Genomic DNA, 26,089 nt, shown 5'->3' on the forward strand with positions numbered 1-26,089 from the left:
ATATATCCCATATATTACCCTAGTTAATTGCATTTGACTTTTGTCAACTTGTACATAACTGCAAAGATTTGGAAAATTGAATCATCTAAAATATGTTCACAAATATTTTGCTGGTCACAACTTAATGTTTTCTTTCCAATCCTCACTTTTAATAAAACCATCACATCCTGTTCCTTAAAGATTCAATTCCAAAGTGGCTTTTGATTACACCAAAGACTAAAAATAGTTTGGTATGATTCACGATGTTTTTTTTTTTTTTTTGAGATTTTTCATTCATGTATTTATTCCACAATCAAAAAAAAATCATAACTTAAAGCCATAACATTTTGAAAAGATAAAGGAGACTTTGTGTCACAGTTGCATTAATAAAACACACTGGTCTAAAGTGCAACACTAAACAGGTGTTATCTGTTCCCGAGGTGGAATAAGTACATAACAATTACACATAAAATGTCACTAAAGATCTGAGATGAGGCAAATAACCCTTGAAAAGAAACTCTCCAACGAACAGAGGCAGATTGCATGTAATTTTTCTTAACATTTTACCACAAGAAGGAAAAATTCTCACGGTGTCGACTAGCGCAAACCCCTCTTTCATGCTCCTGGCCTTGGCTTCTCTCTTCCTCGGTAGCATCCAAATCCAGGAAAGCCTCTGCCCACCCTTCCCCCCCATATTCAAAAACACAACTGTGGGTCCCTAAGGACTTCAGCATAGACTGCTGCCAATAAGCCTAAATGTGCAACCTTCCTCTAGAACCTCCAGGGAAGTCAGGAGCCCAAGGAGCAGCAGCATGGCTTTACAAAATAGTTTTAACCGTCCAATGAGCTCTGATGGACCATGTGTATTTCATAAACAAACCAAAATATTGCCTTAATATCTTTCTACTTCTCTAGAAAAATATTAAGAAAACCGTTCAAGTAAAAAAGAAAAATATTTACAGAACAGTGAAAAATGAAAATTCAAAGGGTTTATGCCAGAAAGCAAATCAGTCCTCTGCAGCCTAAGTCATTTGTTTCTGCGCTGCGAAGCCACGTAGAGAGCAATCAGACAGCAGATGGTCCCCCATCCCCACCCCCACAATGTCAGTGCCGTGGTGGTCCGGTAAAGCATTTGGTCAGGTAGGCCTCGTTTCAGGTGGATGGGCACACCATCAGACTTCTGGAAAAACTTCTGCAAAGTTCCAGAGGGAACTTTGTTTTTCCTAGCATAATCATATACAGTAAAATCAGAACTCAAGTTTGGTTGGTGTGGCAAAAGTGATAGGCGGTGCTTCTGGGGAAACCACAGGCCTTAATCCCTGCGGGCTATTATAGGCTTCCAAGCCCACGTTCCAATCAACTTCTGCGTGAAGCCGCTGAACTTGTGATACAGGAGGCGGGTGCCCGGGAACCCCGCAGCCGGGCCTGCACGACTGCCTCAGAGAAGGCGATTCACGAGGTTTGTCTGTATATGCTGCTTCCCCTCCCTACCCCTGACTGCTGACCATCTTTTAGCATTTCTATTAGAATGTCGACACATAGAAAGATAGATCCCTATTTGACAAAATATTCTCATAATGTTAATGGAAAAGAAGTTACTCTGTGATCAAATAAGTTGAGAAATAATTAATAGAATAGAGTTGGTATAAGAGTCTTTTTCTGATTTAGAGAGAGAAATTCAGTTTTTTACCATAAAATTTGAAATTAGAAGTGGAATTTTTGTAGCTTCTCTACAAGGAAGCTTCCTTGTTTCTACTGTGTCAATTTTTTTAAAGATTTATTTATTTATTTATTTATTTATTTATGAGAGACACACGAGAGAGAGAGAGAGAGAGAGAGAGAGAGGCAGAGACACAGGCAGAGGGAGAAGCAGGCTCCATGCAGGGAGCCCGACCTGGGACTCAATCCTGGGACTTCAGGATCACGTCCCAGGGCCAAAGGCAGGTGCTAAACCGCTGAGCCACCCAGGGATCCCAAAGTTTGTTTTTTTTTTTAAATCGTGAAAGAGTATTGGAGTTTGTCCAGTGATTTTTTGTATTAATTGATCATATGCTTTGTTTTATTAATAGTATATTACTTTTATCGATTTTCACATGTTAATGTAACATTGCATTCCTGGGATAAATTTCTCTTGGTCACGGTGTATAATCCTTCTTATGTGTTGTTAGATTCATTTTGCTAGTATTTTTTTTTTAAGATTTTATTTATTTAGCCATGAGAGATACAGAGAGAGAGAGGCAGAGAAGCAGGCTCCACACAGGGAGCCCGATATGGGACTCGATCCCAGGTCTCCAGGATGATGCCCTGGGCTGAATGAAGGTGGTGCTAAACCGCTGAGCCACCCGGGATTTTGCTAGTATTTTTTGAAGATTTTTAGATTTACATCCATCAGAGATATTGGTCTGTCATTTTCTTTGTGATATCCTTGTCTGATTTTCAAAACAGGATAATGCTGGCCTCATAGAATGATTGTAAAGTGTTTCTTTCTCTCCTCCCTCCCCTGCAGCCGCTTCAAATAGTCTAGTCAGTGAAAGACTGTATTAATTCTTTTTAAATGTTTGGTGGAATTCACCAATGGAATCATCTGAACTTGGATTTTTATTTATGAAGTTTTTAAATTACTAATTCAGTCTCTTAATATGTATGGGTCTATTCAGATTTCTTATTTCTGCTTGAGGCTATTTTGGTAGTTTGTGCCCTAGGAATTTGTCCATTTCACCTAAAGTTTTAAGACTTGTCATACAGTTTTTCATATTCCCTTATAATCTTCTCTAATATTGCTAGTATGGTCCCTCTTATATCCTTGTTAGTCTAGCAAATTGAGTATTCTCTCTTTTTATCTTGCTAGCATGGCTAGACTTCTCAATTTTGTTGTACTTTTCAGAAAACTAACTTTTAGACTTTTTTTCTATTATTTTTCTGTTCTCCATTTCAATTATTTCTACTCTAATCTTTGTTATTTTCTTCATTCTGTTTGCTTTCAGTTTGGTTTTTGCTTTTTTCTGAATTTATTAAGGTAAAAGTTTATTAATTTGAGATCTTTCTCTTTTTAAAATATAGGCACTTATTTGCACCTATAAATTTTTTTTTAGGAACTACTTTAGCTGCATTCCATAAGTTTTAGTATACTTTCTTTTTTTATTTGAATACTTGTCGTTGTATTTTCTAATTTCCCTCATGATTTCTTCTTTGATCCATTAGTTATAAGTTTCTATATATTTGTGAATTTCCCAAATTTCCTTCTCATTCTTGATACCTAATATAATTCCAGTGGTGTCAAAGAAAATAACTGGTATAGGTATAAATCAATGAAATTTACTGATGCCTGTTTTACAGTTTAGCATATAATTTATCCTGACAAATGTTTATATGCACTGAATAAAAATGTATATTCTGCAATTGTTGAGTGGAACATTTTGTAGATGTTAGATTTAGTTGATTAGTTTTGTTCTTCTAATTCTTTGTTGAGTTTTTGGGATTGAACTCTTTTACTTTTTTTCTTTCTTTTTTTTTTTTTTTTTTTTTTACTTATTTTGGGGATTGAACTCTTACTTACAACCTATTTGTGTCTTTGAATTTAAAGCATGTTTCTTGTACACAAAATATAAATGGATTGTATTATGTTTTCATATATTCTGCAAACCTATACCTTTTGATAGGAGTGTTTAATTCACTTATCTTTATTATAATTGCTGATAGGTATGATTTATATATGGCATTTTGCTCTTGTTTTTAATATATGGCTTATGTCTTTTTGCTCCTTTGTTTTTCTGTTACTGTATTTTTTTGTGTTAAATACATATTTTCTATTGTACTCATTTGATTTCCTTGTTGTTTCTCTTATTATATTTTTTATTTTAATAGTGGTTGCCTTAGAGATTCAATTAGTATTTTAACTTAAAACAATCTAGTTCAGGTTAATATTAACCTTATTCAATAGTATATAAAACCTTTGCTTTGATATACCTCTACTCCCTCTCCCTTTTTTGTATTATTATTTTCATACAGATTATATATTTATACATTCCAAGTACAACAGTTTTATAGTTATTGCTTTATGCAGTTATCTTTTAAATCAGATAAAAGAATAAAAGAGAAACAAAAATATGTTTATACTGTCTTATATTTATCTACCTATTTACCTTTTCTAGTGCTCTTTATTTATTCATGTGGATTTGAGTTACCATCTGGTGTCTTTTCTTTTTAGCCTGACGGGCTTTAGTATTTCTTATTGGATAACTCCGCTAATAACAAAGTGTCTCAGAATTTTTTTATCTGGGAATATCTTAATTTCCCCTTCATTTGTGAAGGATAGTTTTACTGGATATATCATTTTTGGCTGACAGTCTCTTTCTTTAGTATTTTGAATATGTCATCCCACTTCCTTCTGGCTTCTATGGTTTCGATGAGTATCCTTTATATGTGATTAGTTATTTTTCTTCTTGCTTTCAAGATTCTTTGTCTTTCAAATGTTTGTTTATGAAGTATCTTTGTGTAGATCTCTCTGAGTTTATCTTATAGTTTACGGGGTTTGGGGATATGTTGATTTATTAATGCTTTTCATCAAATTTTGGAAGTTTGGGGTTATTATTTCTTCAAGTATTCTTTCTGCCCCATTCTCTTTTCTTTCCTTCTTAGACACTAATTTTTCATATGTTTATATGCTTGAGTGTGTTTGCAGGTCTCTGAGGTACCACTCTTTTTTTTTTTTCATTCTTTTTCTTTCTGTTTCTAAGGACTGGACAATCTTAATTGGCCTATCTTCAAACTCATTGATTCCTTCTTCTGCAGGCTCAATTATTTTAGCACCTCTAGTGAACTTTTTAATTTCAATTTTGTACTTTTCAACTCTAGAATGTCTGAGTTATTTTTTTAATTCCTTTTTATTGCTATTCTCCAATTGGTAAGATATTATTGTCATACTTTCCTATAGTTATATTATTATCTTAATATTTTTATAATAACTGATTTAAAGCCTTGTCTACTAAGTCCATGATTGGTTTTCCTTCAGGGGCATTTTCCCTTAGCTCTCCTTTATTCCTGTGTATGTGTCATATTTTCATTTTTTTGCATGTCTTATTTTTGTTGAAAGTAGATACTTTAGATACTATATTTTATATTATAATAACTATGGTATCAGATCCCCATCCCCTCCAAAGTTTGTTATTGTTGCTGACATTCTATAATATGTGGCCACTGAGTTCTCTGATAGGTTTCTTTTTTTTAAGTTCTCATTTTTAATCTGGACTTCTAAGGGTCATCTTTGAACCAGTATTATTTAGTGACAGCCAACAATCTTTCATAAGATTTTCCTAAAAGCTTTACTTGTATGTCACCCTTCGCCAGTGGGATCTGTGTGTGAAGACATGTCTTCAAACCTCGAGCAATTTATCAAACAGTCTTAGCTTTCATTTCCTGCCTATGCAGGAACTCAATGTCAGCCAAACATGGACTGGAATGACTAGAGCCTTCTTTTTTTCCCAGGTCAAGTCTTGCATACATGCTGTCTCCTAGATTTCTAGCAATATATCAGGGCTTTTTAAAGTTCCCCAGTTCTAGTTCTGGAAGGGTCTCAGTGGAAACATCCAGATGCACATACCTGGGAATCCTGAAGGATGGTACTCAGGTGATCCTGAAGTTCTTTCCTTATTTCCCAAGGCCTGTCCTTGGTACTCAAACACTCAAACATGTGGCCAAATGTTTAGGTGTTGTTAGGAACAGTAGTCTGGTTAATACCCAGTATCTGGATGAAGTAGTTGCCACATTTAAAATATCATATAAATGCCATATACTGTGTATTCTAGCCACAGGTGCTTACATGTCCTTCAAAAGGTTAAGTGAAGCCAGTTGTACCTGAAAGGTCACCAATGCAGGAAATATATCTGAGTGGCTTTCCACTGAGAATGAGAATAAGGTTTTAGAGAATGCCGCATGCATTCCAATCACTTGTCTTACCTGTTGCCATGAGGTTACACTTGGCAAAGAGAGGGGGGCAGGAGTAGAGATGGGGAGAGGAAATCTGAGAAACATTTACCCAAAAGAGACTAAATCATTCAAAATACATTATTCACTGGAAGAGCCTGTGTTGCAAGAAATAGGGAATCTTTGTATAAGAAGAAACATGACTATGCTTTCATTGAGATAGAAGATTTCACTGCTTCTGTTTCCTGAGTCTTGAATGCCCTCCATCTCTACCCCTTTTCCACCTGACTGGCTACCTGTCCCTAATGAATTAACTTGAACATCTGTTTCTTATTCCCCAGTCTGAGTTGAAGACTGGTTCTCTGGCTCCCACAGTACCTTACCCATCTCTATCTTCCTCCCATCAATACTGCATGTATTCACTTTTCTGTTTCTCCCACTGAACTGTGAGTTCCTGGATGCCTTTTGTCAGTATTTAATCTAGTACCTGGGAAAAAGAAGTTATTCATTTCAGTACTGACGGTACATTACTTTTTATTCTGTTTCTTAAATTTTACCACTTTGTACTTTTTATTCCCTCAAATTATTGAGCACCTACCATAGATTTAGTACTAAATAAAATTCAGTCCTTAAAGCTGAAGAGCTTATAATTCTTTGGGGCAGATAAATGCACCTTCAAAATCCAATGTATTAAATACTTTAAGAAAAAAAAGTTGTGGGATCAGAATAGACAAAGCTCTAACTTTCATGTGGTATCAAGATAGATTTCATATAGAAGACATGTTTTATTTGAACCTCAAAGAATAAGTTAAATTTCACAAAAAAATATGGATATGGTGGAGAGAATCACTGAACAGTATGTGAATAGCAAGACAAGATTATTCAAGTTTACATGTTTATTTTTTTCAAGTTTACATGTTTAATATTTATTATTCCATCCAAGACTTGAAAAGATGGAGATAGATTGACTAAAAGCCTCAACTATATTTACTAGGTGGAGTCTAGAAGATACTTGAATTATAACCTTATATCATAATAACTATGGTATTAGATCCCCATCCCCTCCAAAGTCTGTTATTGTTGCCGATATTCTGTAATATGTGGCCACTGAGTTTTCTGAGAGGTTTCTTTTTTTTTTTTTTTAGTTCTCATTTTTATTTTTAATCTGGGTTTCTAAGGGTCATCCTTGAACTACTGAGTTTCAATGTCAAGGTAATTTCTAAATAAAAATGCAGACTTAATCATCGTATTATTCCATCATTAAGTGGGAAAGGATTTTCAGTGTAACCTCTTCCAATTACATTGGAATGAAATGTAACTTCATTTCATTTCATCCATTTCAGGGATGAAAATGTAAAATTATTCCTGAAGTATCCATGTCAGGAGTTCATCCCGTAGTCTGGCCCATATTCTGGCCATGCTTTCTCTAGAGTGAAATGCTGAAGAGAGACATGTACAACTTGGGCCTAAATGCCATCTTTATCCAAAACCAGAGACATTAAAGTGCATGAAGATTAAATCATATGCATATCTGGAATTCCTAACATTTATTATGGTGTGAAGAAGTGAATAATAAAGAAGGACTTTGAGATTTTCAGTGTGTGAAACTCTTGAATATTCATGTACACTACCTCGCACAATATCTTGCTTCTCTCTCTCTCTCTCTCTCTCTCTCTCTCTCTCTCTTTGTGTAGATTATATTCTTTTTCCCTTTCTCTGGCTGAGTAAATTTCTGCCTATTACTTGCTCTATTATGTTTGCCTTTCACTCAGTCACTAGTTACCCAATCAATAAACATTGAGCATCTATAATGAGATTTTAACTATAAAGGTAAAACATACACAATAATATAGAGAATACATAGCATACTACAGCATACATACAGAATCACAATGTCACACAGCTGAAACTAACATAACACTGTGTGTCAACTATACTCAAATAAAAAAATTTTTAAATAAAATAAGAAAGAATAAGCATCAAAAAATTTTAAAGATCAGAGCGGGCACTTGATGGGATAAGCACTGGGTGTTATGCTATATGTTGGCAAATTGAATTTAAATTTAAAAATCTAAAAAATAAATAAAGATCAGAGAGAGAAAGAGGGGTATATGAGGTCAGAAGAAAGATAACAATCGGAAAAGGACAAACATTATATGGCCTCATTCATTTGGGGAATACAAAAATTAATAAAAGGGATTAAAGGTAAAAGAGAAAATGAGTGAAAATATCAGTGAGAGTGACAAAATATGAGAGACACCTAACTCTGGGAAATGAACAAGGGGTAGTGGAAGGGGAAGTGAGCAGGGGGTTGGGGTGACTGGGTGATGGGCAATGAGGAGGGAGCACTGGGTGTTATGCTATATGTTGGCAAATTGAACTCCAATAAAATAAAAAAGTAAAAAAATAAAAAGAAGAAAGATAACAGAGATGAGGTGGAATGTGGGGATGGTGGCTTGTGCTGAGAATAGATGAAAAGATGGGGGGGTGAGTGTTTACCTTTGAAGAGGAGACAAGAGGATGCAATTAAGGGAATGCAGAGGGCTTCTGATGAGCCAGCAAATTCTAGTTTTTTAATTTGATAATAAATATATGAATGTTCTTTTCACAATATCTTATTAAGCCATTCATTTGTTTTATGAAATTTTCTGTATGTGCTAAATTCTATAATAAAATAGTTTAGAAAAGAGATTGATGGGTGGGAAAAGGCTGAGTTAATTAAAAATAAGGTGTCCCTAAATCCTCTAACACTGGGAAGTCAAAGCTAAGTAAGACAAAATTGAGTTTCATGGCTATCCAGATGCTCCCATTGTATACACCGGAAGGAGAGATGGTAACTGGAGATAAGTCTGGAAAGGTGGACCTAGACAAGATCACAAACACTGTACACACGTTGCTAAAGCACTTCACTTTCTTCCAATAAGTAATAGAGAACCATAAAGGGCTTTAAGCATATTTATGTGATGAGATTTTCATTATAGAGAGATAACTCTGGTCATAATATAGAATATGGATTGGGGAAATGAGGTAAAACTGAGGGTACAATATCTGATAAAGACTTATATTGTTCTAACTGCTCAGATACATGTTTTCCTTCCCTAGTAGTTTTGTGACCTGTTGTATCACAATCTTATATTGTCCAGAATAGTGTACACAATCCTTGTGAGTGAACACCAGCTGCTTTAATCCTTTTTGTTAGTGTAGAAAAAAAGAAACAGAAATACTAGTTGAATGAATGAATGGACTGCTGAATTATCTTAATGTCTTGATACTTTTAAAACCTGTTGAGAAAAAGAAAAAAAAATAAAAATAAAACCTGTTGAGTTATGCCCAAATTTATCAACATTATTTGGTTAGCTTCTAAATTTTGATATACTCTTAATTGCATTTATCCCATCTTTATCTCCTTCAATCCCTTTCACCATACCAGGAAAATTTTAAAAGCAATTTATAGAACATAAGACCCTATGAGTATATATGTATATAAAAATATAAGTGCAATATAAGTAAAGGAGGACATCGTGCTAAGCTTTTCTTGTAGGCATCGTAGGGTTTTTGTTTACAAGGTCACAGAGTCACTGACCAGAACCTAGGCTTGAGAAAACATTGATAGGAAAGAAGAAGAGCAAAGAACCAGAAATCATGTTATTGGTGTCAGCAGTTCCTTAACTGTATAATGCTTGCATCATCTCTGTAGGGAAATATGAGAATATGAGTTATTTTTGAATTTTCTTTTACATGTTCTGACAAGAACCCTTCCCTTTTTTTTGTCTTAATGGTGTTTTTTTGTTTGTTTGTTTCTTTGTTTTCTTTTAAGTAAAATGCCCTAGAGCATTAATAGGAGGAAAGAAGTTCCTGAAAACATCAGTGATATTTTTTCTAGTTTTTTTTTCCAGTTTTTATAGGAATCTTGTGTGGCTCTATACATATGTGTATAGGTGTTTTTGAGGTTGGAGTGAAAAAAAAATGAGTGGAGTGCAGAGGACTTTATTCTTTTCTGCTAATTCTCAACATACAAGGATACAGGAAAACTTCAGGAAGGACCTAAGATAACACAGAATCAATACAAACTGAGGCCCATTTTGAAAAGCTCTATACGACCTCTTACCTTAAACCAGCAAGATAGTAAAGATCAGCCAGTGGTCATATTTGGAAATCTCTAACTACCTCAGACAGTAGACTTTAGGATGGAAACTTCACCAGGTATTACCCAGAAAGAAAAGAAGCCTATCTGATGGGGGAAACATCCTTCTAAGCAGATCTACTTCTAATATTCTCAGGTCTGGGTGTGGAAAAATAAATGAAGAGCCATGTACTATATTCTAAATATTGGAAAGTTCTAAGTCAAACTAAGAGGCTGTTAAATTAAATATGTTTTATCATCTTACATAGATTGTAATAGTTTGGAAGACCAACTTCAAGTTCAGAATTTGTAGACTCTTCTCAGAGTTCTGTATTTGAATGTGGTAGGATGAGAGAGCTAGTCCTCACACCCTCAGCCCAAACCTTCCTCCCTGTTTCCACCTCTGGCTGTGTTCCATAATACGATGAGCTATGAAGACATGCTTAGGCACTCCAGCCTACCCATCCAAGCTCTGTCAGTATCCCCTGGGCCTACCCTTGGGTCATCTTTTGGATGAGTTTTAGAAAAAGTGTGAATTCATGGACCACAGCATAAGTTACTGGTGTCTGAGAAGAGAAGAGCCAGGGGAGACTGAGGGCCCAAAACAAACTGTACTTTAACTTAATTGAGAATAAGAATACTTTCTCTGATTCAACCTTAGATTTCACACTTGACCAGCAGGGGAAAACAGGAAGAAATCTAGTAGAAGTGGTTGTTTTAGTAAGGGTGAGCTGAGCTCATTAAAAGAGTTGAAAGAAATGGCACCTGGGTGGCTCAGTCAGCTCAACATCCATCTCTTGATTTTGGTGCAGGTCATGATTTCAAGGCTGTGATATTGGGCCCCGTGTTGGGCTCTGTGTTGAGTGTGGAACATGGTTAAGACATTCTCGAGGAGGGGCAAGACGGCGGAAGAGTAGGGTCCCCAAATCACCTGTCCCCACCAAATTACCTAGATAACCTTCAAATCATCCTGAAAATCTACGAATTCGGCCTGAGATTTAAAGAGAGACCAGCTGGAACGCTACAGTGAGAAGCTTCTATCAAGGTAGGAAGACGGGGGGAAAAAGAAATAAAGAAACAAAAGGCCTCCAAAGGGGAGGGGCCCCGCGAGGAGCCGGGCTGAGGCCGGGGCGAGTGTCCCCAGGACAGGAGAGCCCCGTCCCGGAGGAGCAGGAGCTGCACCAACCTTCCCAGGCAGAAAGGGGCCCGCAGGGAGTTGGAGCAGGACCCAGGAGGGCGGGGATACACTCAGGCTCCCTGGGACACTAACAGGCACCTGCGCCCCCGGGAGAGTGCGCCGAGCTCCCTAAGGGCTGCAGCGCGCACGGCGGGACCCGGAGCAGCTCGGGGGGGGGGGGGGGGGGCTCGGGCGGCGGCTCCGCGGAGGGGGCTGCGCGGCTCCGGGAACAGCTCGGAGGGGCTCGGGCGGCGGCTCCGCGGAGGGGGCTGCGGGGCGGGAGGCGAATCCAACAGCGCAGGCCCCGGAGCACAGGGCGCCGGGACACAGCCCAGGATCCAGCCTCCCCCAGGACAGGCAGAGGCCGGGAGGGCCCAGGACAGCGAGGACGCTCCTGCCCGAGCTGAGCAGATCAGCGGCCCCGCCCGGGAGCCTCCAGGCCCTGCAGACGGAGAGCCCCGGAGCTACTGTGGGAGCTGACTCCAGGGTCCCAGAGCTGCCCCCGCCACTGCGGTTGTTCCTCCTGAGGCCTCACGGGGTAAACAACCCCCACTGAGCCCTGCATCAGGCAGGGGCAGAGCAGCTCCCCCAAGTGCTAACACCTGAGAATCAGCACAGCAGGCCCCTCCCCCAGAAGACCAGCTGGACCGACCAGTTCCAGGGGAAGTCAAGGGACTTAAAGTACACAGAATCAGAGATACTCCCCCGTGGTTTTTTGTTTGTTTGTTTGTTTGTTTTGTTTGCTTGCTTGCTTGCTTTTTGCTTTTTGATTTATTTCCTTCCCCCACCCTTTTTTTCCTTTCTTTCTTTTTCTCTTTTTCTTCTCTTTTTTCTTTTTTCTTCCTTTTTTTCTTTTTTATTTTTCTCTTTTCTTTCCTTCTTTCTCTCTATTTCTCCTTTTCCCAAAACAACTTGCTTTTGGCCACTGTACACTGAGCAAAATGACTAGAAGGAAAACTCACGTCAAAAAAAAGAATCAGAAACAGTCCTCTCTCCCACAGAGTTACAAAATCTGGATTACAATTCAATGTCAGAAAGCCAATTCAGAAGCACTATTATACAGCTACTGGTGGCTCTAAAAAAAGCATAAAGGACTCAAGAGACTTCATGACTGCAGAATTTAAAGCTAATCAGGCAGAAATGAAAAATCAATTGAATGAGATGCAATCCAAACTAGAAGTCCTAACGACGAGGGTTAACGAGGTGGAAGAATGAGTGAGTGACATAGAAGACAAGTGGATGGCAAAGAGGGAAACTGAGGAAAAAAGAGACAAACAATAAAAAGAACATGAAGATAGATTAAGGGAAATAAACGACAGCCTGAGGAAGAAAAACCTACGTTTAATTGGGGTTCCCGAGGGCGCTGAAAGGGCCAGAGGGCCAGAATGTTAATTTTACCAAATCCTAGCTGAAAACTTTCCTAATCTGGGAAACAGGCATTCAGATCCAGGAAATAGAGAGATCCCCCCCTAAAATCAATAAAAACCGTTCAACACCTCGACATTTAATAGTTAAGCTTGCAAATTCCAAAGATAAAGAGAAGATCCTTAAAGCAGCAAGAGACAAGAAATCCCTGACCTTTATGGGGAGGAGTATTAGGGTAACAGCAGACCTCTCCACAGAGACCTGGCAGGCCAGAAAGGGCTGGCAGGATATATTCAGGGTCCTAAATGAGAAGAACATGCAACCAAGAATACTTTATCCAGCAAGGCTCTCATTCAAAATGGAAGGAGAGATAAAGAGCTTCCAAAACAGGAAGGAACTGAAAGATTATGCGACCTTCAAACCAGCTCTGCAAGAAATTTTAAGGGGGACTCTTAAAATTCCCCTTTAAGAAGAAGTTCAGTGGAACAATCCACAAAAACAAGGACTGAATAGATATCATGATGACCCTAAACTCATATCTGTCAATAGTAACTCTGAATGTGAACAGGCTTAATGACCCCATCAAAAGGTGCAGGGTTTCAGACTGGATAAAAAAGCAGGACCCATCTATTTGCTGTCTACAAGAGACTCATTTTAGACAGAGGACACCTACAGCCTGAAAATAAAAGGTTGGAGACCATTTGCCATTAAAATGGTCCTCAAAAGAAAGCAGGGGTAGCCATCCTTATATCAGATAAATTAAAATTTACCCCAAAGACTGTAGTAAGACATGAAGAGGGACACTATATCATACTTAAAGGATCTATCCAACAAGAGGACTTAACAATCCTCAATATATATGCCCCAAATATGGGAACTGCCAAATATTTAAATCAATTAATAACCAAACTGAAGAAATACTTTGATAATAATACACTTATACTTGGTGACTTCTATCTAGCTCTTTCTATACTCCATATGTCTTCTAAGCAAAACATCTCCAAAGAAACGAGAGCTTTAAATGATACACTGGACTAATGGATTTCACAGATATCTACAGAACTTTACATCCAAACTCAACTGATTACACATTCTTCTCAAGTGCACATGGAACTTTCTCCAGAATAGACCACATACTGGGTCACAAATCAGGTCTGAACTGATACCAAAAGATCGGGATAGTCCCCTGTATATTCTCAGACCATAATGCCTTGAAATTAGAACTAAATCACAACAAGAAGTTTGGAAGGACCTCAAACACGTGGAGGTTAAGGACCATCCTGCTAAAAGATGAAAGGGTCAAACAGGAAATTAAGGAAGAATTAAAAAGATTCATGGAAACTAATGAGAATGAAGATACAACCGTTCAAAATCTTTGGGATGCAGCAAAAGTAGTCCTGAGGGGGAAATACATCGCAATACAAGCATCCATTCAAAAACTGGAAAGAACTCAAATACAGAAGCTCACCTTACACATAAAGGAGCTAGAGAAAAAAACAGCAAATAGATCCTACACCCAGCAGAAGAAGAGAGTTAATAAAGATTCGAGCAGAACTCAACGAAATCGAGACCAGAAGAACTGTGGAACAGATCAACAGAACCAGGAGTTGGTTCTTTGAAAGAATTAATAAGATAGATAAACCATTAGCCAACCTTATTAAAAAGAAGAGAGAGAAGACTCAAATTAATAAAATCGTGAATGAGAAAGGAAAGATCACTACCAACACCAAGGAAATACAAACGATTTTAAAAACATATTATGAACAGCTGTACGCCAATAAATTAGGCAATCTAGAAGAAACGGACACATTCCTGGAAAGCCACAAACTACGAAACCTGGAACAGGAAGGAATAGAAAACCTGAACAGGCCAATAACCAGGGAGGAAATTGAAGCAGTCATCAAAAACCTCCCAAGACACAAGAGTCCAGGGCCAGATGGCTTCCCAGGGGAATTCTATCAAACGTTTAAAGGAGAAACCATACCTATTCTACTAAAGCTGTTTGGAAAGATAGAAAGAGATGGAGTACTTCCAAATTCATTCTATGAGGCCAGCATCATCTTAATTCCAAAACCAGACAAAGACCCCACCAAAAAGGAGAATTACAGACCAATATCCCTGATGAACATGGATGCAAAAATTCTCAACAAGATACTAGCCAATAGGATCCAACAGTACATTAAGAAAAGTATTCACCATGACCAAGTAGGATTTATCCCCGGGACACAAGGCTGGTTCAACACTCGTAAAACAATCAATGTGGTTCATCATATCAGCAAGAGAAAAACCAAGAACCATATGATCCTCTCATTAGATGCAGAGAAAGCATTTGACAAAATACAGCATCCATTCCTGATCAAAACTCTTCAGAGTGTAGGGATAGAGGGAACATTCCTCAACATCTTAAAAGCCATCTACGAAAAGCCCACAGCAAATATCATTCTCAATGGGGAAGCGCTGGGAGCCTTTCCCCTAAGATCAGGAACCAGACAGGGATGTCCACTCTCACCACTGCTATTCAACATAGTACTGGAAGTCCTCGCCTCAGCAATCAGACAACAAAAAGACATGAAAGGCATTCAAATTGGCAAAGAAGAAGTCAAACTCTCCCTCTTCGCGATGACATGATACTCTACATAGAAAACCCAAAAGCCTCCACCCCAAGATTGCTAGAACTCATACAGCAATTTGGTAGCATGGCAGGATACAAAAGCAATGCCCAGAAATCAGTGGCATTTCTATACACTAACAATGAGACTGAAGAAAGAGAAATTAAGGAATCAATCCCATTTACAATTGCACCCAAAAGCATAAGATACCTAGGAATAAACCTAACCAAAGAGGTAAAGGATCTATACCCTAAAAACTATAGAACACTTGTGAAAGAAATTGAGGAAGACACAAAGAGATGGAAAAATATTCCATGCTCATGGATTGGCAGAATTAATATTGTGAAAATGTCAATGTTACCCAGGGCAATGTACACATTTAATGCAATCCCTATCAAAATACCATGGACTTTCTTCAGAGAGTTAGAATAAATTATTTTAAGATTTGTGTGGAATCAGAAAAGACCCCGAATAGCCAGGGGAATTTTAAAAAAGAAAACTATAGCTGGGGGCATCACAATGCCAGATTTCAGGTTGTACTACAAAACTGTGGTCAAGACAGTGTGGTACTGGCACAAAAACAGACACATAGATCAATGGAACAGAATAGAGAACCCAGAAGTGGACCCTCAACTTTATGGTCCACTAATATTCGATAAAGGAGGAAAGACTATCCATTGGAAGAAAGACAGTCTCTTCAATAAATGGTGCTGGGAAAATTGGACATCCACATGCAGAAGAATGAAACTAGACCACTCCCTTGCGCCATACACAAAGATAAACTCAAAATGGATGAAAGATCTAAATGTGAGACAAGATTCCATCAAAATCCTAGAGGAGAACACAGGCAACACCCTTTTTGAACTCAGCCACAGTAACCTCTTGCAAGATACATCCTTGAAGGCAAAAGAAACAAAAGCAAAAAATGAACTATTGGGACTTCATCAAGATAAGAAGCTTTTGCACAGCAAAGGATACAGTCAACAAAACTAAAAGACAAACTACAGAATGGGAGAAGATATTTGCAAATGACGTATCAGATAAAGGGCTAGTTTCCAAGATCTATAAAGAACTATTAAACCCAACAGCAAAGAAACAAAGAATCCAATCATGAAATGGGCAAAAGACATGAACAGGAATCTCACAGAAGAAGACATAGACATGGCCAACATGCACATGAGAAAATGCTCTGCATCACTTGCCATCATGGAAATACAAATCAAAACCACAATGAGATACCACCTCACACCAGTGAGAATGGGGAAAATTAACAAGGCAGGAAACAACAAATGTTGGAGAGGATGCGGAGAAAAGGGAACCCTCCTGCACTGTTGGTGGGAATGTGAACTGGTGCAGCCACTCTGGAAAACTGTGTGGAGGTTCCTCAAAGAGTTAAAAATAGACCTGCCCTACGACCCAGCAATTGCACTGTTGGGGATTTACCCCAACAATTCAGATGCAATGAAACGCTCGGACACCTGCACCCCGATGTTTCTAGCAGCAATGTCCACAATAGCCAAACTGTGGAAGGAGCCTCGGTGTCCATCGAAAGGTGAATGGATAAAGAAGATGTGGTCTATGTATACAATGGAATATTCCTCAGCCATTAGAAATGACAAATACCCACCATTTGCTTCAACGTGGAGGGAACTGGAGGGTATTATGCTGAGTGAAGTAAGTCAATCGGAGAAGGACAAACATATGTTCTCATTCATTTGGGGAATATAAATAATAATGAAAGGGAATATAAGGGAAGGGAGAAGAAATGTGTGGGAAATATCAGAAAGGGAGACAGAACATAAAGACTCCTAACTCTAGGAAATGAACTAGGGGTGGTGGAAGGGGAGGAGGGCAGGGGGTGGGGGTGAATGGGTGACAGGCACTGGAGGGGGCACTTGACAGGATGAGCACTGGGTGTTATTCTGCATATTGGTAAATTGAACACCAATAAAAAATAAATTTATTAAAAAAAAAAAAAGACATTCTCTCACTCTCTTCCTTTCCTTCTGCAGCTACCCTCACTCTAGAAAGGGGGCGGGGGAGTATTGTGAGATCTTTGACAAAGAAGCAAAGAATATTGAATTTTGGTCCCAGATCTATCACTCACCAACAGATCTACCCCCAAAATTTGTAGATCCATAGGTAGAGGACAAAGGGAGGTCCTACACTGTATACCTAGGTGTGTAAAGGTTAAAATGAAGTATCAAGCTGTTAAATAAAATATATTCTGCCCTCTTACTTTGACAAATATGCCCTCATAATGATTTGAAAGGCTGTTACAAATTTGAAATTCTTGTCCTTTTCAAAGTTAGTATGGAAAATGATGGTGCGAAAAGTCTGCTCCTAACCTGACCCTCAACCCTATCCTTGGTTCCTCCTACACATTGAAGGATCTCACCTGAATGTGCATCAACACCTTAACTTACACATCCAAACAATATTCAGAGCCATCCCCTCTCCCAACCTTTCCTATCCTTGAGGCAAACTGCTGCTCTGACCACTCTGAGGCCTAAGGATGTGCACACCACAAGCATGGTTCACTCTCTTGTGGATGGACATAGGGGAAAAACCCAAACAGGTAAGCCTAGAAGCAGGTAAATGAAGTAGTCCTCATACTCCAGGTAGGCATATCCACTTGGCTGTATAAATCCTCACCAATGAAGAGCGCAGCCAAGGAAAGGCTAGCATGTGGCTCACGTGCTACAAGTACTACCTACACATGTACCTGGCCCCTGGGGACAAACTGCCCCCGGAGGCCATCATCAAGCATCTTTGAAAGCCACTGTGATTCAGGCTTCATGGCCTCCTCATCCTGAAGACTAGTCCAATGGAGACAAGAAACTGGGAGCTAAAAAGCCTGACCAGTTCAGACTACCTGCTGAGGTCATAGCCACCAGACACTGGAGAAACAAAGTTCTTCTAGATCTCAGGGCCAGAGGTCTCTGAGGCTTGATCCTGGACAAGAAGTTGTAGCTGTGGCATTTAATAAGAAATAGTGAAGTTTTTTTAAAAAAACATTTCCCAGCTATGGTTAATAAAAGCAAATTTTGTGTTGGTGAAAGACTAGACAAATAGGTCAATGGGGGGGATCCCTGGGTGGCTCAGCGGGTTAGCCCCTGCCTTCGGCCCAGGTTGTGATCCTGGATTCCCGGGATCGAGTCCCGCATCAGTCTCTCTGCATGGAGCCTGCTTCTCTCTCTGCCTATGTCTCTGCCTCTCTCTCTGTGTGTGTCTCTCATGAATAACTAAATAAAAATATTTAAACAACAACAACAACAACAAACCAAATAGGCCAATGGAACAAAATAGAGAACTCAGGGATAGACCCACATGGATATAGTCAACCAATCTTTGACAAAGGGACAAAGGCAATACAATGGAACAAAAATGGTCTTTTCAAAAAATGGTGCTGGAACAACTTGATACCTACATGTAAAAAAACAAAATTTAAACATAAACATCATATGTTTTACAAAAATTAACTCAAAATGTAAAAGATGAAAGTATCAAGTTCCTAGAGGATAATATAGGAGAAAATCTGGATGACCTTGGGTTCAGTGATGACTTTTTATTTAAAAAAAAAATTTTTTTAGATTTATTTATTATTTGAGAGGGAGAGAGACTGTGTGGGTGGGGAGGAGCAGAGGGAGAGGGAGAAAAGAATCTCAAGTGGACTCACTGCTGAGTGAGGAGCCTGACACAGGGCTCAATCTCCCAGTCCTGATATCATGATCTGAGTTGAAACCAAGTTGGACACTTAACTGACTGAGCCACTACGATGCCCCATCATGATGACTTTTTAGATACCACAACAAAAGCATGATCCATGAAAGAATTGATAAACTGGATTTCATTCAAATTAAAATTTTCTCCTCTGCAAAAGACACTGTCAACAGAATAAAAACACAAGTCACAGATTAGTAGAAAATAATTTGGAAAACATATGTCCGATGAAGAACCGTGACCCAAAATATACAAAGAACTCTTAAAACTTAATGATAAGAAAACAAACAATCCAATTAAAAAATAGACCAAACATCAAATAACTCACCAAAAAGATACACAATGAAAAATAAGCATATGAAAAGATGTTCCACGTCATATGTCATCAGGGAAACGCATATTAAAACAAAATGACTTACCACTACACACCTACTAGAATGGCCAAATTCCAGAACACCAACATCAAATATTGGTGAGAATGTGAAGTAAGGGGAACTCTTATTCATTGCTGGTGGTATGGCCACTTTGGAAAATAGTTTGATAGTTTCTTACAGAACTAAACATATTCTTACCATATAATCCAACATTGTACTCTTTAGCATTTACTCACTGAAGCTTAAAACTTATATCCACACAAAAACCTACACATATAAGTTTGTATCAGCTTTATTCATAATTTCCCAAACCATGAAGCAACTAAGATGTTCTTTAGTAGGGGGTGGATAAACTGGGGGGTATATCCAGACAATGGAATGTCATCCAGCACTAAAGAGATGAATGGGAGGAAGTGGGGCAGAAGGAGAGGGAGAGGGAGAATTCTAAGAAGGATCCATGCCCAGTGCAGAGCCCAACACAGGGCACAATCCCACGATCCTGACTTCATGATGACCCAAGCTGCAATCAAGAGTCGGACACTTAACCAACTAAGCCAGCCAGGTGCCCCTGAACTTTATTTTTAAAAAGATATTGCTGTAGTCTGATTTGTGTCCCCTCAAAATTCATATATTGAAATTTTCATCACTAATGTAATGGTATTAGGAGGTGGGGTTTGGGGGAGATTATTAGGCCATGAGAGGAGAGCCCTCCTGAATGGAATTAATGCCCTTATAAACACATACACACACACAAAACAGAGAGCTCCCTCACCCCTTCCACCATGTGAAGACACAGTTAGAAGATGGCTATCTATGCTTCAGGAAGTCCTCACCAGACACCAAATCTGCCAGAACCTTGATTTTGAACTTCCCAGACTCCAGAACTCTGAGAAATTAATCTCTGTTGTTACAAACCAGCCTGTCTATGGTATTCTGTTACAGCAGGCTGAACAGACTAAGACAGAAATCTAGGAAGAAAAAAACAAAAACCACAACACAGTTGGTGGTCAACCTACTCCCACCAGTTTCTGTAAAATACTTGTTAATAGTTTTTTAATTTTATATAGCTTATCTCATGTAATTTACTTTATCCTCATTTCAGTGATGGGGCATGAAGAGGTTAAAGAATGTGGCAGAAAGCACACAGATAGATAGTACTTGGTGGGACCAGGACTGATTTTCTAGAACACACGCTTTAAGCCCCGGGCCTCACTATCTTCTGGACTTGAAAAACCTGCATCCTACCTAACCCAACAACTAGCCTTGCCATCTTGGGCTGATGTATTTAATCTTTCTGTATTCTTTTGTAAAATAGAGAAAATTATGTCACTTTCCTAGGACTGTTCTAGGGCTGGAGGATTCAAGCTATGAAAAGCACCTATGAAAACAGAATGCTAGGTATGCTGTAAGTGTTGCTTCCTCCTTTCCCTCTTTCCTTCCTTCCTTCTTTCTTTGGCTTGTTGGCTATTTTCTCTGACTACTTTCTTTTGACTCTCTGAATGTGCAATTCACAGTAATGGTACTGATTTTCCTTTTGGCATACTGATTAGCCAAACACTTCCCTCTACCTGTCTTAAGTCTTCATTTCGACTGTGATCACCTTGTTGCTCATTTTGTTTTTGTAATAAGCCACCACAAGTCTTTTGTTCTATGGGGAAGAGAAGAAGACAGGGTATAATTTACAAATTATGAGAGTAGGAGGCTCTCATAACCCTGTCATCACTCCTGGAAATGATCTTGTAAGGCACATACCCTTTCACTGAAGTCAGCAGTTCTGTTTTGACGCAGAGGGACAGAAAAGCCTCCTGAGGACATCTGTTCTTCAGTTCCTGCACATACAAGTTAGGGGCTGGCACTTACTTGGTTTGGGCTGTCTTCTACTTCCTACAACTATGAGCCCCTTGAGAACTGCATCCTCTTGACTTTACGGGGGAATCACAAAGACCCTATGTGAAATTAAGTTGCTGGCACAGATCTGGAGGATCAATCTCCTTTCCTGAGGAGAACAAACTATTTTATTCTCTGCTTAATGTGGTCAAAAGCAAGACCAGTCTATAGAAGGAGAGAAAAAAAAATCAACTTAAAATCAGAGGAGCTGAGTGATTGGGAACAGACTTCATCCCCGAAGCTGTGTCTCCATTCATTGGGTGGATTGGAGAAAGCAAAAGTCTGAGTTGCTTGCTCCTCCCACTGGACAGGGATGCCAATTTTTATCCTAACTGAAAGAAAATCCCCCCTGACTGTTCCGCCCACCAGAGATTCCTCCTGGGCGGGCCCAGGCTGTTTGCATCACTCCTGCTTGCACAGGACCGGTTGCATCACTGAGAAGCGGAAGCCCTGGAGGGATCTGTCTCTGCCAGTTTCTCTAAGTTGTTATTACTTTTAAAAGTGAAACCAACCATCTGCTTCCTCCATTTAGCACATTCCTGAGGAGCTGCAGCCACATGCTAGATTTGCCAGGCAAGGGAGGGAGCCCTGGGCTCAGAAGTAAAGGCCAACTTCCTTCTTTTGTGACTCAGAGCCTAGTTACAGCTCAAACCTCTGCCAACCTGCCTTTAATTCCTGCCAACTGCCAGGTTTTTTAAGCCGTTGAAGAGGTCCTGCCTTCCTAATACCCAAATAAGGAGATTCAGGTGGGGTCCTGCTCTCAGAGAGACTGAAGGGCTTGGAGTAGACTGGCACCCAAGGATTTGGAATAATGATTCTTCTTGAAATCATGCAAAATAGGCCCATGAGACACTGGCTGGTACCTAATTAAGGCAGCTTTGCAAGTACCAAGTTTATTCCCTTCCTTTTTCGAGCTCCTTGTTATGTAAAGCCTAAGAAGGTTTTTTTGAATAAAGAAAGGCTAGAGAGGAAAACCCAACATGTTCTCCTTTGTCTTTGGTGTACCTATAGATTGAGGGGGATTCCAGTTTGAAGACCTGGCTATAAACATCCCATGGTATTCATCTTGTGCCCCAGCTCCTCGCCTCTACCTTTACCTACTTCTCTGACTTTGAATTTGCTGAACCAGGGGCACCCTTTTCAGCTGCTGTGTGGTGCTACGTCATGGGCTTCCTCTGTTCGCTGGCATCGTGCAGACTGCTCAGTTACTGCCTGCCCAGAAGTGGAGAGAGCTGAGCCAGCTTCTTATGAATGAAAAGGAAGGAATCATCATAGTCACACCCCACTGCTTTTCCCAAGCAGCTTCCCGGGTATTAACTTGTGCTAACAAATGAAAGGGAAATTTCTTAGGTATAAATTTCCACACCTCAACTCCAAACAGCACAAACTTGCTCCATCCTGAAGCCTAAAAGGAATGTTTTGCAGATAATCAGTGTGTTCTAACTTAATTCTTTAGATTCTTTCTTGCATTCCATTGCTGGCCTGGATTTGTACCCAAGAGGCAGTTTGCAGAAGGATAAATACTGAACAAGGCATATGTTTTTCCACTGAATCTTCCAAACATATTACCTTTATAAAATTCAGACTATCAGATATATTCTAAAGCTCAGGACTCCATCTTAATTGCTGAGACTTAGCCTGGAAAAATGTTTTATAAATAGAAGCCTCAAAAAAAAAAAGACTTTCTTTAGGCACTTTTTAATAATAAATTAATTTTTATTGGTGTTCAATTTACCAACATACAGAATAACACCCAGGCTCATCCCATCAAGTGTCCACCTCAGTGCCCGTCACCCATTCCCCTCCAACACCCGCCCTCCTCCCCTTCCACCACCCCTAGTTCGTTTCCCCGAGTTAGGAGTCTTTATGTTCTGTCTCCCTTCCTGATATTTCCCAACATTTCTTCTCCCTTCCTTTATATTCCCTTTCACTATTATTTATATTCCCCAAATGGATGAGGACATACACTGTTTGTCCTTCTCCGATTGACTTACTTCACTCAGCATAATACCCTCCAGTTCCATCCACGTTGAAGCAAATGGTGGGTATTTGTCGTTTCTAATGGCTGAGTAATATTCCATTGTATACATAAACCACATCTTCTTCATCCATTCATCTTTTGATGGACACCGAGGCTCCTTCCACAGTTCGGCTATTGTGGACATTGCTGCTAGAAATATCGGGGTTGGGGATCCCTGGGTGGCGCAGCGGTTTGGCGCCTGCCTTTGGCCCAGGGCGCGATCCTGGAGACCCGGAATCGAATCCCACGTCGGGCTCCCGGTGCATGGAGCCTGCTTCTCCCTCCGCCTGTGTCTCTGCCTCTCTGTGTGTGTGTGTGTGTGTGACTATCATAAATAAATAAAAAATTTAAAAAAAAAAAAAACCCTTAAGTTTAAAAAAAAAAAAAAAAAAGAAACATCGGGGTGCAGGTGTCCCGACGTTTCATTGCATCTGAATCTTTGGGGTAAATCCCCAACAGTGCAATTGCTGGGTCGTAGGGCAGGTCTATTTTTAACTCTTTGAGGAACCTGCACACAGTTTTCCAGAGTGGCTGCACCAGTTCACATTCCCACCAACAGTGTAAGAGGGTTCCCCTTTCTCCACATCCTCTCCAACATTTGTTGTTTCCTGCCTTGTTAATTTTCCCCATTCTCACTGGTGTGAGGTGGTATCTCATTGTGGTTTTGATTTGTATTTCCCTGATGGCAAGTGATGCAGAGCATTTTCTCATGTGCATGTTGGCCATGTCCATGTCTTCCTCTGTGAGATTTCTCTTCATGTATTTTGCTCATTTCATGATTGGATTGTTTGTTTCTTTGGTGTTGAGTTTAATAAGTTCTTTACAGATTTTGGAAACTAGCCCTTTATCTGATATGTCATTTGCAAATATCTTCTCCCTTCTGTAGGTTGTCTTTTAGTTTTGTTGACTGTATCCTTTGCTGTGCAGAAGCTTCTTATCTTGATGAAGGCCCAATAGTTCATTTTTGCTTTTGTTTCTTTTGCCTTCAAGGATGTATCTTGCAAGAAGTTACAGTGGCCAAGTTCAAAAAGGGTGTTGCCTGTGTTCTCCTCTAGGATTTTGATGGAATCTTGTCTCACATTTAGATCTCTCATCTTTAGGCACTTTTTTAAAGGACAAAGCTAGAAATAACTGGATGCCACCTGTCCTTCACAGTCACATGCTATTCCAAGCAGGCAAACTGAAGGGAGTGCTCTGGATGGCATGCTCTAAATGGCACTTTCACTGGAGACCAGAAAGTCATTGCCTTATTTTTGTGTAATGTCTCACACACAACTCTTAATGATAAGGAGGAGTTAGCCAGGTTAGCAATGTAACAAAACCCGGCCGGAAGTGGAAATTCAATGGTGCCAAGACTCTCTTTCAGTCTTTTTCTGATTTATCTGCATGTGGACCTCATCCTCTCTCACTGCTGAGTAGTTTTCTACACATTTGGGTAAAACATGCTCACCAACTCTTGAGTTTGACCTCTTGCAACTTCTACCAGCTGAGATGGTATCTCTTCCTCCACCTTCAATTTTTTTCTCTCTCTTCTCAAGCCCAAAAGTCCTTTGGCAGAGAGTTCATTGATTCAGTTTGGAAGACCCAGAGAATGGTTGAATCTGACCAGAGATTTGAAACAATGAGATATGTTCATGGAAAACCAAAATGTTTTGAATGGCTCAAGTGGGTAAGTCGCTAGTGGCCAAGATCATTAATGGTCTTCTAGAACGTATTTGAGTTTTAGTCTGAAGATAATGAAGGAGTCATCGGCAGATTTTAAACAGAGTAGCAGCAGGATAAGAGTATATTTTAGTAAGCACACATTCACGTGGAAGATGAGACTTGCAAGGTATTGAGTAGGTGCAGCCATGCATCAACACCTGCGAACTACCGTGTCGTCTCCTTTCTGCACATCTGTGCCTCAGGTGAGATGCAGTGCCAGAGTGGCAATGACCTGGGCTCCACCTTTAGCCTTTAGCTAGACCAAGAGCCACAAGGCCTTGCCCCCTTTAATTGGATCAGCAGAATCTAGTGGAATACACTTAGTCCTGATCCAGGGTAAAGAGAGAATATTTGTGGGTCCTGATTCCAAAGAAGCTTTTTCACCACACTCTCTCTGCCCTGCTTGCCATAAGAGGATGCATCTGAGGGATTATGTTAATAGAAACAGCTTTCATTACTTTCTAGAGTCATTATGGCCCTCAAGAAAGGGGGGGGGCAGTTCATTTTAATTGCATGTTTGGGAACTACATTAGAAGTGTCTCTACTTAAGTGTAGGAGAGCAAAAAAAAATTTCTTAAATCTTTTAGAGTTCCTAGCTGGGCCTGAAAATTAAACTGACAAAGACAGCACAAAAACAGATACATAAATAAATGGAACAGAAAAGAAAGCCCAGAAATAAATTCTAATTATATGATCAATTAATCTATGACAAAAGAGGCAAAAATATGCAATGGGAAAAAGTTTCTCCAGCAAATGGTACTGAAAAAACTGGACAAATACAAGCAAAAGAATGAAACTGTATGACTTTTTACACTATACACAAAAATATACTCAAAATGGATGAAAGATCTGCATGTGGGACTTGCAACCATAAAAATCCTAGAAAAGAGCACAGGCAGAAATCAATGGAAAGAAAGAAAGCAATGATGAATCTTCAGAGGTCAAAAACCAAGAGAAAGTAGGAACCCAAAGAAGACAGGCAACATTTGGGTGCATAATGGCTGAAAATTTTCCAGAATTGCTAAAATTTTACTATCAGGTTCAGGACATCTCAAACAAGGTAAATGAAAGGAGACTTACACTCATTGTACTAAGTATACTCATCTGCACTTGACATCAATTTCCACCCCCCTTCTATAGGTTTGGTTTGATTTGGATCCATTCAGTTCTGTTGTTCATTGGGAACGCTACAGACTACATTTCCTA

The 26,089-nt window shown here is 39.4% G+C and overlaps 1 pseudogene; it reads right to left on the reverse strand.

Moving 5' to 3' along the window:
* Nucleotides 1-1,006: 1,006 nt before the first annotated feature.
* LOC121487690 lies at nucleotides 1,007-17,975 on the reverse strand (annotated as a pseudogene).
* Between the last annotated feature and the right edge of the window lie 8,114 nt (nucleotides 17,976-26,089).

This window comes from Vulpes lagopus, chromosome 1 (assembly GCF_018345385.1).
Source record: "Vulpes lagopus strain Blue_001 chromosome 1, ASM1834538v1, whole genome shotgun sequence".
In the NCBI taxonomy this organism is placed as follows: domain Eukaryota; kingdom Metazoa; phylum Chordata; class Mammalia; order Carnivora; family Canidae; genus Vulpes; species Vulpes lagopus.